This window comes from Neophocaena asiaeorientalis, unplaced genomic scaffold (genome assembly GCF_003031525.2).
Source record: "Neophocaena asiaeorientalis asiaeorientalis breed wild unplaced genomic scaffold, Neophocaena_asiaeorientalis_V1.1 scaffold433, whole genome shotgun sequence".
Classification (NCBI taxonomy): Eukaryota; Metazoa; Chordata; class Mammalia; order Artiodactyla; family Phocoenidae; genus Neophocaena; species Neophocaena asiaeorientalis.
Genome location: NW_020175040.1, coordinates 3,109,521 through 3,123,057, shown reverse-complemented (window position 1 = coordinate 3,123,057; position 13,537 = coordinate 3,109,521). Strand labels below are relative to the sequence as shown.

Genomic DNA, 13,537 nt, shown 5'->3' with positions numbered 1-13,537 from the left:
GTCGCAAGTAAGTGTTCGCGTGCTGCAACTAAGTAGCCTGTGAGCCACAACTAAGGAGCCCGCCTGCCACAACTAAGGAGTCCACATGCCACAACTAAGGAGCCGGCGAACCTCAACTAAGGATCCCGCTGGCTGCTTGGATGACCTGGCACAACTTAATTAATTAATTAATTAATTTTTAAAAAACAATAGGTACTAAAAAAAAGAAAGCATGCTATAAAAAAAAAAGAAAGTGGGGTGTTAAAGCCCCCACTATTATTGTGTGACTGTCGATTTCTCCCTTTATGGCTCTTAGTGTTTGCCTTACATATTGAGGTGCTCCTCTGTTGGATGCGTATCTATTTACAATTGTTATGTGTTCTCCTTGGATTGATCCCTTGATCGTTATGTAGTGTCCTTCTTTGTCTCCTATAATAGTCTTTATTTTAAAGTCTATTTTGTCTGATATGAGTATTGCTATTCCAGCTTTCTTTTGATTTTCATTTGCATGGAATATGTTATTCCATCACCTCACTTTCAGTCTGTATGTGTCCCTAGGTCTGAAGTGGGTCTCTTGTAAACAGCATATATATGGCTCTTGTTTTTGTATCCATTCAGCCATTCTGTGGCTTTTGGTTGGAGCATTTAATCCATTTAAGGTGATTATCAAAATGTATGTTCCTATTGCCATTTTCTTAATCCTTTTGGTTTGTTCTTGTAGGTCTTTTTTCTTCCTTTCCTCTCTTTTTCTCTTCTCTTGTGGTTTGATGACCATCTTTAGTGTTCTGTTTGGGTTGTGTTTCCTTCTTTGTGTTTGTACCTATTATAGATTTTGGGTTTGCTGTTCCCATGAGGTTTTGTTATAGCAGTCTATATATGTACGTGGTTATTTTAAGCTGCTGGTTGCTTTCCTGCCTAGAGAAGTTATTTTAGCATCTGTTGGAAAGTTGGCCTGGGGGTGCTGAATTCTCTTAGCTTTTGCTTGTCCATAAAGCTTTTGATTTCTCTGTCAAATCTGAATGAGAGCCTTGCTGGATAGAGTATTCTTGGTTGTAGGTTCTTCCCTTTCATCACTTTATATATATATTATGTCACTCCCTTCTCGCCTGCAGAGTTTCTGCTGAGAAATCAGCTGATAACCTTATGGGCGTTCCCTTGTATGTTATTTGTTGTTTTTCACTTGTTGCTTTTAAAGTTTTTTTCTTTGCCTTTAATTTTTGTCAGTTTGATTACCGTGTGTCTTGGCGGCATGTTCCTCCTCCTTGGGTTTATCCTTCTTGGGACTCTGCGCTTCCTGGACTTGGGTGACTGTTTCCTTTTCCGTGTTATGGAAGTTTTCAGTTATTATCTCTTCAAACCTTTTCTCAGGTCCTTTCTCTCTTCTGCTTCTGGGGCCCCTATAATGCAAATGATGGTGCATTTAATGTCATCCCAGAGGTCTCTTAGACTCTCTTCATTTCTTTTCATTCTTTATTCTGCTCCTCGGCAGTTATTTCCACCGTTCTGTCTTCCAGTTCACTTATCTGTTCTTCTGCCTCAGTTATTCTGCTATTGATTCCTTCTAGTGTATTTTTCATTTCAGTTATTGTATTGTTCATCTCTGTTTGTTTGTTCTTTAGTTCTTCTGGGGTTTTGTTAAACATTTCTAGCATCTTCTCGGTCCTTGCCTCCATTCTTTTTCTGAGATCCTGGATCATCTTCACTATCATTATTCTGAATTCTTTTTCCAGAAGGTTGCCTATCTCCACTTAGTTGACTTTCTGGGGTTTTATCTTGTTCCTTCACCTGGAACATATTCCTCTGCCATTTCATTTTGTCCAACTTTCTGTGAATGTGGTTTCTGTTCTGCAGGCTGCAGGATTAGGGTTCTTTCTGCTTCTGCTGTCTGCCCTCTGGCAGATGAGGCTATCAGAGAGGCTTTTGCAAGTTTCCTGATGGGAAGGACTGGTGGTGGGTGGAGCTGGGTCTTGTCCCTCTGGTAGGCAGGGCCATGCTCAGTAAAACTTTAATCTGCTGATGGGTGGGGCTATTTTTCCTCCCTGTTAGTTGTTTGGCCTGAGGTGACCCAGCACTGGAGCCTACAGGCTATATGGTGGGGCTAGTGGTGGCCTCCAGGAGGGCTCAGGTCAGTGAGTACTTCCCAGAACTGCTCTTGCCAGTGTCTTTGTCCCTGCAGTGAGCTTTGGCTGCCCTCCCCCTCACCTCTGCAGGAGACCCTCCAGTACTAGCAGGTAGGTCTGGTCCAGTCTCTTATGGGCTTTTTACCCCTGGGTCCTGGTGCGCACAGGACTTTGTGTGTGCCCTCCAAGAATGGAGTTTCTGTTTCACCCTGTCCTGTGGAAGTCCTGCATTCAAGCCCTGCTGGCCTTCGAAGCCAGATTCTTTGGGGACTACTCCTCCTGTTACCGGATCCCCAGGCTGGGAAGCCTGATGTGGGGCTCAGAACTCTCACTCCTATGGGAGAACTTCTGTGATGTAATTATTCTCCAGTCTGTGAGTCACCCACCCAGCAGGTATGGGATTTGATTTTATCATGATTGTACCCCTCCTACCGTCTCGTTGTGGCTTCTTCTTTGTCTTTGGATGTAGGGTATCTTTTTTTTTGTTTTTTTAGGTTCCAGCATTTTTTTGTCATTGGTTGTTCAACAATTAGTTGTGATTTTGGTGTTTTCATAAGAATGGGGTGAGCTGACGTCCTTCTACTCTGCCATCTTGAACTAATCTCCCAAACAAACTCTTAATATGTCCTGCATAGGTGAGTTGGCACCTTTGGAACAAGGGGCCACTGACGCCTATTATTCTAAGAGATCACCAGTCTGTCTTGGAGTCATTCTTATTTGTGTGTATATCTGTTGTAGATTTTTGGTTTGCGGTTACCATGAGATTTTACTATAGCAGTCTATATATATACATGATTGTTTTAAGTTGCTGATATGTTCATTTCCAATGCATTTCTGATATCCTGCATTTATACTTTTCTCCTCTCATGATTTTGGTTTAGATATATACTTGTGTGTGGATGATTTCCTACTTTCACTCTCTGTTTCCCTTTACCAGTGAGCTTGTCCATTCGCGATTTTCTTGTTTCTAGTTGTGGCCTTTTCTTTTCTGCTTAAAGAAGTTCCTTCAGCATTTGTTGTAAAGCTGGTTTGGTGGTGCTGAATTCTTTTAGCTTTTGCTTGTCTGTAAAGCTTTTATTTCTCCATTGAATCTGAATAAGACCCTTGCTGGATGGAGTATTCTTGGTTGTAGGTTTTTCCCTTTCATCACTTTAAAGATATCATGCAACTCCTTTCTGGCCTGCGGAGTTTCTGCTGAAAATCTGCTGATAACCTTTTGGGGGTTCCTTTGTTATTTGTTGCTTTTCCCTTATTGCCTTTAATATTTTCTCTTCCTCTTTAATTTTCGTCAGTTTGATTACTATATGTCTTGGCATGTTCTTACTTGGGTTGATCCTGTATGGTACTCTGTGCTTCCTGGACTTGGGTGACTGTTTCCTTTCCCATGTTAGAGAAATTTTAAGCTATTATCTCTTCAAATATCTCCTCAGGCCCTTTCTCTCTCTCATCTTCTGCTGGAACCCCTATAACTCGAATGTTGGTGCATTTGACGTTGTCCCAGAGGCCTCTTAAACTGTCCCTGTTTCTTTTCATTCTTTTTTCTTTATTACGTTCTGAGACAGTGATTTCCACTCTGTCTTCCAGCTCACTTAACCATTCTTCTGCCTCATTTATTCTGCTCTTGGTTCCTTCTGGTGTATTTTTCATTTCATTTATTGTACTCTTCAACTCTGGTGGTTCTTTTTTTTTTCTAATTCTTTCTTGAAAACTTCTTGTAACTTCTCAGTCGTGCCTCCATTCTTTCCCTGTGCTCTTGCATCATCTTTGTGACCGTTACTCAGAACTCTTTCTTGAGTAGGTTGCCCATCTCCACTTCACTTCGTAGTTCTTCTGGGGTTTTATCTTGTTCCTTCGTCTGAAACATATTGCTTTGCCATGTCATTTTGTTTAAATTTATATTTGTATTTTCATGTACGTAGTAGCTTAGTTACATTCCTCATCCTTGGAGAAGTGGCCTCTGTAGGGGATGTTCTCTGTGTCCCAGCAGTGCTCTCCCCTCTCGTCACCCAAGGGCCAGGGACAAGCTGGTCCCAGGGTAGGTTCTGACCTGTATTTTCAGACTCACTTCTGTGGGCTTCAGGATCGTAGTTTCCTTCCTTCTGGTGTCTGCCCCCTGGTTGGTAAGCCTGGTCTAGAGGCTGGTACAGGCTTTCTGGTGGGCAGGGCCATGTCAAGGGGCACGTCTAGAGGTGGCTGTGGGTTCAGAAAGTGTTTAGGCAGCCTGTCTGCTGATGGGTGGGGCTGTGTTCTGCCTGTTGGTTGTTTGGCCTGAGGCGTCCCAGCACTGGGGCCTACAGGCTGTTGGGTGGGGCCAGGTCTTGGTGCTAACGTCCCAAGCAAGATATCAGCCTCCAGATGCATGCTCCTGGATATGTTAACCACCAGCTTTTATGTCCCAGGAGAGGGCCACAGCTGCCCAAGAGACCCTCCAAGACCAGCAGGTAGGCCTAGCCCAGGCTCCTTTGGAGTCACTGCTTTTGTGCTGCGACCTGGTGCTCAAGGGACTTTGTGTGCACCCTCCAAGCATGGAGTCTTTGTTTCCCCAAGTCCTGTGGAGTTCTTGAGATTCAGACCTGCTGGCCTTCACAGCCAAATGCTCTGGGGCTCCTCCCCCAATGCCAGATCCCCAGGCTGGGGAGCCTGATGTGGGGCTCAGAGGTCTCACTCCCATGGGAGAACTTCTGTGATGTAATCATTCTCCAGTCAGTGGGTCACCCACCCTGGGGGTATGCGATTTGATTAGATTGCAAGTATGCCCCTCCTACTGTCTCACTGTGATGTTTTTCTTTGTCTTTGGATGTAGAATATCTTTTTTGGTAATGTTTCAGTCTTTTTTATTGACGGTTGTTCAACAGTTAGTTGTGCTTTTGGTGTGCTCATGGGAGGAGGGGAGCTCAAGGTCTTCTACTCCACCATCTTGTCTTTTCCAACCTGGTTTGTTTTTTTAAGATTGTTTTGGCTTTGGGGGGGTCTCTTGAGACTCCATATGAATTTTTAAATGAATTTTTTCTATTTTTGCCATTGGGTTTTTGATAGGGATTGCGTTAAACCTGTAGATTGCTTTTGGTAATACTGACACCTTAACAATATTGTTTTCCAATCCATGAACATAGGATATCTTTCCATTTATTGGTGTCTTTCAAAATTTCTTTCAGTGACATTTTGAGCATACAAGTCTTTCACCTTCTTTGTCAAGTTAATTCCCAAGTGTTTTTTTCTTTTTGATGTTACAGTAAATGAAAGTTAAATTGTTTTTTTCTTCAGATTGTTCATTGTTAGTAAAGAGACACACAAGTGGGTGTTTTTTGTTTCTGTTGTTGATTTTATATTCTGTGACTGATGGATTGCTTTATTAGTTCAGTTTTTGTGCAGTCTTTAGGGTTTTCTACATATAAGGTCCTGTCATCTGTGAGTAGAGATACTCTTACTTCTTTTCTCTCCAATTTGAATGTCTTTTATTTCTTTTTCTTGCCTAATTTCTCCGGTTAAGACTTTCAGGACTGTTGAATAAAAGTGGTGAAAGTGGGTATCCTTGTTTTACTGGATCTTAGAGGAAAAATTTCAGTATTTCACCATGAGTGTTATGTTAGTTGTGGGCTTTTGATATATAGCTTTTATTATATTGGGGTAGTTTCCTTCTATTCCTAGTTTGTTGAATGTTTTTATTATGGAAAGTTGAATTGTGTCAGATGCTTTTTCTGCATCAGTTGACATGATGGCATGGTTTATTTTCCTTCATTTTGTTAATAGAGTATACTGCTATCAATACTAATAGAGTATTGATCCGTTTTCATATGAACTAGCCTTGCATTCCAGGAATAAATCTCTTTTGGTCATGGTGTACAGTAATTTTAATGTGCTCTTGAATTCTAGTATTGCTAGAATTTTATTGAGGATTTTTGTGTCGATATTCATAAGGGATATTACTCAGTGGTTTTCTTGTAGTGTCTTTGTGTGGCTTTGGTATCAGTGTAAATCTGTCCTCATAGAATGAGTTTGGAAATGTTGCCTCCTCTGCAATTGCTTTGGAAGAGTTTGAGGAGGTTTGATGTTAATTCTTCTTTAAATGTTTGGTAAAATTCACCAGCAGAGCCATCTGGTCCTCGGCTTTTCTTCATTGAGAGGTTTTTGATTATCAGTTCAATCTCCTTACTAGTTATGGGTGTGTTCAGAGCTTCTATTTCTTCATGATTTAGACTTGGTCAATTGTGCATTTCTAGGAATTTATCCTTTTCATCTAGGTTGTCCAATTTGTTGGCATATAATCATTAAAGTACTCTCTGATAATACTTTTTATTTCTGTAAATTGAGTAATAATGTCTTCTCAGTTCTTTTAGTTACGTGAGTCTTTTCTTTCTTCCCTTAATCAGTCTAGCTTAAGGTTTGATCATTTTGTTGATCTTTTTGAAGAAACAGCATTTGTTGATTTTCTCCATTGTTTTTCTATTTATCCCTAATATTTATTTTTTCCTCTATTTTTTATTGGCGTGTAGGTGACTTACAGTTAGTTTCTGCTGTACAGCAAAGGGAGTCAGTGATTCATACACGTTATCCACTCTTTTTTAGATTCTCTTCCTATATAGGTCATTACAGAGCACAGAATAGAGCTCCCTGTACTGTTCAGTAGTCTTATTAGTTATCTGCTCTATATACAGTAGTGTGTATATGTCAATCCCAGTGTCCCAGTTGATCCCTCCCCTCCCTTTTCTCACCTGGTAACCACAAGTTTGTTTTCTACGTCTGTGACTGAAGTTCTGTTTTATAAATAGGTTCACTTGTACCATTCCTTTAGATTCTACATATAAGCGATGTCATATGATATTTGTCTTTCTCTGTGTGACTTACTTCACTTAGTATGACAGTCTCTAGGTCCATCCGTGTTGCTACACATGGCATTATTTCGTTATTTTTCATGGCTGATATTCCATTGTTTATATGTACCACATCTTCTTTATCCATTCCTCTGTTGATGGACACTGAGATTGCTTCCGTGTCTTGGCTATTGTAAATTGTGCTGCAATGAACACTGGGGTACATGTCTTTTTTTTTTTTTAATATTTTTCTTAAATGTTCTTTTTTTTTTCTTTTTTTAATTTTTTTTATGTTTGCGGTATGCGGGCGTCTCACTGTTGTGGCCTCTCCCATTGTGGAGCACAGGCTCCGGACGCGCAGGCTCAGCGGCCATGGCTCACGGGCCCTGCCGCTCCGCGGCATGTGGGATCTTCCCGGACCGGGGCACGAACCCGTGTCCCCTGCGTCGGCAGGCGGACTCTCAACCACTGCGCCACCAGGGAAGCCCGGGGTACACGTCTTTTTGAATTATGGTTTTCTCTGGATATATGCCCAGGAGTAGGATTGCTGGATCATACGGTAGTTCTATTTTTAGTTTTTTAAGGAATCTCCATATTGTTCTCCACAGTGGCTGCACCAATTTACATTTCCACCAACAGCGCAGGAGGGCTCCCTTCTCTATACACCCTGTCAACCATTTATTGTTTGTAGATTTTTTTGGTGATGGCCTAATATTTATTATTTCTTTTATTCTCATAGCTTTTGGGTTTAGTTTGTTCTTTTCTAGTTGTAAAATTAGGTTGTTGATTTGAGATTTTTCTTCTTTTTCAACGAATGTCCCAGGTGCCCTTAAGAAACTATGTATTCTGCTGTTGTTGGGTAGAGGATCATGTATCTGTTTGTTAGGTTCAGTTCGTCTGTAGAGATGTTCAAGTCCTCTGTTTCCTTCATAATCTTCTGTCTGGTTGTCCTATCCATTATTGAAAGTGGAGAATTGAAGTCTTCTCCTGTTATTGCAGAGCTGTCTACTTCTCCTTTCAATTCTGTCAACGTTTGCGTCCTATATTTAGGAGTTCTGATGGTTGGTCTATGTATGTTTATAACTGTTACGTGTTCCTGGTGGTTTTGTCAGTGTATAATCAATATATATTTTATCAATATACACAGTCTTCTTATCAGTATATAATGTCCTTCTTTGTTTCTTGGATTAGTTTTTTACTTAGTATCTATTTTGTCTGATACTAGTACAGTCATCCTTCCTCTTGTTTGGTTGCTATTTGTAAGGAATATCTTTTTTCCACCTTTTCTCTTTCAATCCATGTGTGTCGTTAGATCTAAAGTTACCCTCCTGTAGACAGCAGGTAGTTGGATCTTGTATATTTAAAAATTTACTCTACCCATTTATGTTTTTCGATTGGGAAGTTTATTTACATTTAAAGTAATTAGTGATAGGCAAGGACTAATTATTGCCGTTTTGGTATTTGTTTTCTGTATGTCTCATAGCTTTTCTCCCTCTCATTTTCTCCCTTTCTGTCTTTTTGATGAGTTCTTTTTTTTTTTTTTTTGAGGAGTTAATTTTTTGTAGTGATAGGTCTTGACTCACTTCTCATTTTTCTTGTGTATGTCCTGTAGATGTTTTCTTTGTGGGTACCTTGGGGAATCCGTATAAGATCCTAATGTTATAATCTATTTTGAACTGCTACCAACTTAAATTAGTCAAAAATTCTATTCCTTTAAAGCTCTACCCCGTTTATATTATTGATATCATGAATTACATTTTATATACTGTGTACTCAGTAATATAGTTGTTTGTTTGTTTGTTTTTTGTTTTTTTTGCGGTACGCGGGCCTCTCACTGTTGTGGCCTCTCCCTTTGCGGAGCACAGGCTCCGGACGCACAGGCTCAGCGGCCACGGCTCACGGGCCCAGCCGCTCCGCGGCACGTGGGATCTTCCCGGACCGGGGCACGAACCCGTGTCCCCTGCATCGGCAGGTGGACTCTCAACCACTGTGCCACCAGGGAAGCCCAGTAATATAGATTTTAATTAATCATGAATTACATTTTATATACTTTGTACTCAGTAATATAGATTTTAATTATTTTTATGCTTTTGTTTTTTAAATCCTACAAAGGCATAAAAGTGGAGTTATGAACCAAAATTACAATGCACAGGTTTTTATATTTGGCTGTGTGTTTGCTTTTACTGGAGAACTTTATATTTTTCAATATATATACTTGACTTCTGATCATCCTTTCATCAACTCCCTTTAACATTGACCATAGGGCAGGCCTAGTGGTAATGAACTCTGTCAGCTTTTATTTATCTAGAAATGTCTTAAATCCCCCCTCATTTTCAAAGGACAGTTTTTGCCAGAATTACTTGTTGACACGTTTTTTTTTCTTTCCGGACTTTAAATCTGTTGTCCTGACCTGATACATAAACTATGCTAGCTTCTGGTCTGATCTGTGAGTCGGGTGAGCGAGAAGCCCGTCTCTTGGGAGCCCTTAGACCAGCCAGAAGGTCACAGACAAGTCCATTCTTTCCCTCTGTCCCAAGGGCGGCCCGGGGGCTGGACGGCTGCCTCCTGTCTCCTCGGGGCTGTGCCGGGGGAGGGGCAAGGGCAACAACGACCTTTCCTCCCATCGTGGGTGAGGCTTCTCCTTGGCTGCTGCAGGGCCTGGCCTGGCTTCTAACCGTCCCACAGAGCTGCTGTGCTCAGTCTGTGTGGTTCATCCTGTGTTTCCTCCAAAGAGCGCGGGCTGGGCTTCCCTGTCCGCCCTCTGGCTGCTGTCACTCCCCACCAGCTTCCTTTTAAATGTATCTTTCGTTTGGTTTGCATGTGTCGTCCAGGACCTGCTTCAGGGGAGGGTCCTGGCAGGTGAACTGTCTGGACTCCCAAGTGTGACGGGGCCTTTATCCTCACAGCTGACCCCAGCCTGTCCGGATAGCGAGGCAGTGTTCACAGGTATGTTTCCTCAACTGAGACAGGCTTGCCGTGTCCTCTGTACCCAGTGTTGCTAATGGTGGCCTCGTGTCTCTTTGAGTCTCATTTCTTGTAGGTAGTCTGTTGATTTTATCTTCCTATCTGAACTTTTTTTTGGCGGGGGGCTGCGTGTCGTGCGGCTTGCGGGATCTTAGTTCCCCAACCAGGGATCGAACCCGTGCCCCCTGCAGTGCACATGCAGAGTCCTGACCACTGGACGGCCAGGGAAGTCCCCCATCTGAACTTCTTTTGCATTTTCTTTTTTATCACCGCGGTATTTCTGGCATGGACTGTTTTTCCTTACCTTATATACATGTTAGATTTTTCAATCTAAAGACGTATGTCTGTCTTCAGCTCTATGAAAATCCTATTTTTTGTGATTTCTTATATTCTGATATGCATTCACATTCCCACCGTCTCTCCAACTTTAACGCATCCACACGCGGCTTCTGGATCTGCCTTTTTCCATCTCTGTCTGGCTGTGCTTCATTGTATCCACACACGGCTTCTGGATCTGCCTTTTTCCATCTCTATCTGGCTGTGCTTCATTCTGGGAAAACACCTGCGCTTGATTTTTCATTTCACTCGTTTCCTCTTAATCTTGCTCTCAAGCTCTGTGCTCCTGAGGTCGTTGTGAGGAGTCCTGCTTGTCTCCGTGTTTTACTTTACATTCAGAGACCGAGTCTGTGCTTTCTAGAACCCCGGACGGTGTCTCCCTGTGCGAAGGCACCGGACTCTGCCACCCCCTGGTTTAGCTGTCCTAGCGTCTTACTGGGCTTCTGTTTGATTGTTTCCTTAGGCTTTTGCCTCCATTTGTGGAGTCTGCTGAGTCTGGCATGACTGTGGCCTTCAGGAGACAGGGATTCTTGGTCACTCGAGCATCCTCTATTTGGGTTTCCTCCTAGTCGGTGGATCTCTTCTGTAGAGCAGGTGACCCCCTGATGGCTGGGGGGCGTCACAGTGTGCTCCCTGGAGGTACAAGCCGCTCACTGGTCTCACTGGTCTGTGTCCCTCTTACTGTGGCCACTCTGGACACTTGCCTGCTTGTGACCCCAGCACACACCCTCGCTGCTTCTGCTCAGCCACGCACCCCATCGTCGGCACAAGCCGGTCAGGCGAGAGGAGAGGCGCCTCTTGTTGAAGCCAAGTCGCCACCTGTCCGAGGAGCCCGTCGTCCCCGGGGCCTCCTTCCTGGGCGGGAAACATGTCCTGCCGTCATTTCTGGGCGTGGGTCCTCTGTCCACCTAACTCCCCTGCTCTCTCTGCCCAAGGATTTCCTCTGAATTTGTGTTACACTGTAGAAGCCTCTTCTTGTTTCCATTGTGTGTCTGAAGGCTGTCTGCTCACTGCCACGATGAGCCCTGTGATGCTGGACCGGAGCCAGAGATATCCTTGTAAACTCACGTTTGTTTAGGACGTACAGAGGGAGACGAAACTAAATTTACGTGTGTGCATGGCGGGGTTAGGGTGCATACACGTACGTTTCCTGGCTCCATCCGTAAGAGGACCTAGAGGCGCTGACACTGCAGTAGCACCAGGTGGAACTTGCAGGAGAAACAGGATGTGTGCAGAGCTTCAGATATCTCCCCCAGGAATTGTGAATCGCTCTGGTAGTTGCAGAAAGTGTCCCCAAAGCTTCGATCTGCTTCCACGGAGGAGCAGCCGCTTCATCCCCTCCCCTGGAGCGCAGGGCCGACCTGATGAGGGGCTTCTAGCTGACAGCGTGCGGGGAAGGGAAAACAGCGAGTCTGCAGGGCGGAATCCCGGCAGACGCACCCCAGCCGAGGTCAGGGCGCCTGTGGTCGGCCACGTGGTGTCACTCGCCTCGGACTCCACACACGGAGAAGGCGCCTCCCCTCGGCGGCCTCTTCCCTCCGGACCGGCACCCTCAGTTTGGTCATGCGGAGGCACCAGACAAGCCCACGTTGAGGGACCTTCTGCAGAATGTCAAGGTGAGAAAGACGAGGGAGGGTGAGAACCCGTCACTGCCTGGAGGAGACCAAGGAGCCAGTGGGGGGTCCGGACTTACTTCCTGGAACAGAGAAAGGACAGTGGTGGGAAAGCCGGGATGTGCGAATACACCCTGTCACCTAGTTGGTGGTGTTGGGCCAGTGGTAACGTCTTAGTTTGATGACTGTCCTATGGTTCTAGAACACAGCGGTCCCCAGCCTTTCTGGCACCAGGGACCGGTTTCGCGGAAGACGATTTTTCCACGGCCGGGGGTGGGGAGGGATGGCTCAGGTGGTAGTGTGAGCGACGGGGAGTGGCAGATGAAGCTTTGCTCCATGGCCGGCCGCTCACCTCGTGCTGTGCGGCCCAGGGGCTGGGGACCCCTGCTATAAGGTGTTACGGTCAGTAGAAACTGGGCGACAGGTATATGGGAAACTCTCTGCGCTGACTTTGGAACTCTTGCAAAAAAAAGTCTACGTTTATTTAGAAATAAAAAGTTAGAAGGTTGTCTTTCCCTACCCTCCAGTTTGAGGAAGGAGGAGGACAGCAAGGGTCAGTCCTCTTTGTTAATCCAGTAAGTATTTTTGGTTGTGAATGGGCCAGATGACCTTGTGAAGCTCTAACTCGCTGGGCAAGTCAGGACCTGGCAGCAAACAGGAGGTGCAGGGACAGGAGCTGAGCAGAATTAAGGAGGGGTCCACCGGCAAGCTTGTGGGTGGCAAAGCTCCCCAGGCCGGGTAGCGGCAGGAAGTCGTCCTCACCTGAGGGACGGGAGGAGGGGTGGTTCTCACAGCTGGGCCTGTCGCTGAAGGAGAGGCCGAGTGGCCGAGCTGCAGCCAGAACTGCAGGGCAGGGAGGTGTGTTGATGCAGCTGTAAGGGCTCGTGAGATTAAGAGAGGCTGAAGATGTTTGAGTGTGATCCAAACACACGCTTAGGAAGGGCCTGCGGGCTGCTTCTGCTGAGATGAATCTCGGTTGGTCTAGAGACGCTCCAGCTTCCCACTCCTTTGCCTTGGAGTCTTGAAAGGCCCCAGCCTGTGCCAGGGCTGGCCTTGTGCCTCTAGCTCCTAGCCTGACCTCTCCAGGACCGTCATTCTAGGGGAAAGAAATGTCCCTGTATCTTGATGGAGACCTGACCCCCCATGCCTGAGGGCCCCTGCCCGAGGTTCACCCTCCTGGCCGGCCCTGTTCCTTCCCTCCTTCACGGCTCCGTCCCCCACGGCCCTGGATACTGGACCCTCTGAGGGTCTTCATCTGCACACCAGTTCCCGCCACCATCCTGGCCGATTTCAGCCTCCACGGGGATAACTCATCCGAAACCCACGCTCCCGGTGTCTGGACGGGAATCCAGTGCCCGTCAGCCCCGCTGCCGTCCCCTGGCCTAATTCCCTGACACCCGCAGCTGCTTCCCCCCGGCTCTCCCCGCCTTCGTCCCTGTGGGATCTCCAGGCACCCTCTCCTCCGCTCCCTCTGCTGCTCAGCCTGGACTTGGTCTCGGGCCTCTGGCGCCAGGAGGCACCTCCATGCCGCTTCGTGGGTTGTACGGGTTCTAGACTTCTGCACGTGTTTTACACGCTTCCCAGCCGGTGGAAGTGAGGCTTCTTGAGGAAGGACTCCCTTTCTGATTTGTACTGGGGGTCGTGGGCCAGCACCAGCCCTCTGACTACCTTGGTACGTTGCAGTTGGTTGACTGACAGGAACCAACACAGGGGC

At 45.5% G+C, this 13,537-nt stretch overlaps 1 protein-coding gene across 1 annotated transcript in view; it reads left to right on the top strand.

The window, feature by feature from the left end:
• Positions 1-13,537, top strand: part of SLC41A3 (solute carrier family 41 member 3) — a 47,742-nt gene that overhangs the window by 16,095 nt on the left and 18,110 nt on the right. The gene's annotated exons all lie outside the window — the stretch shown is intronic.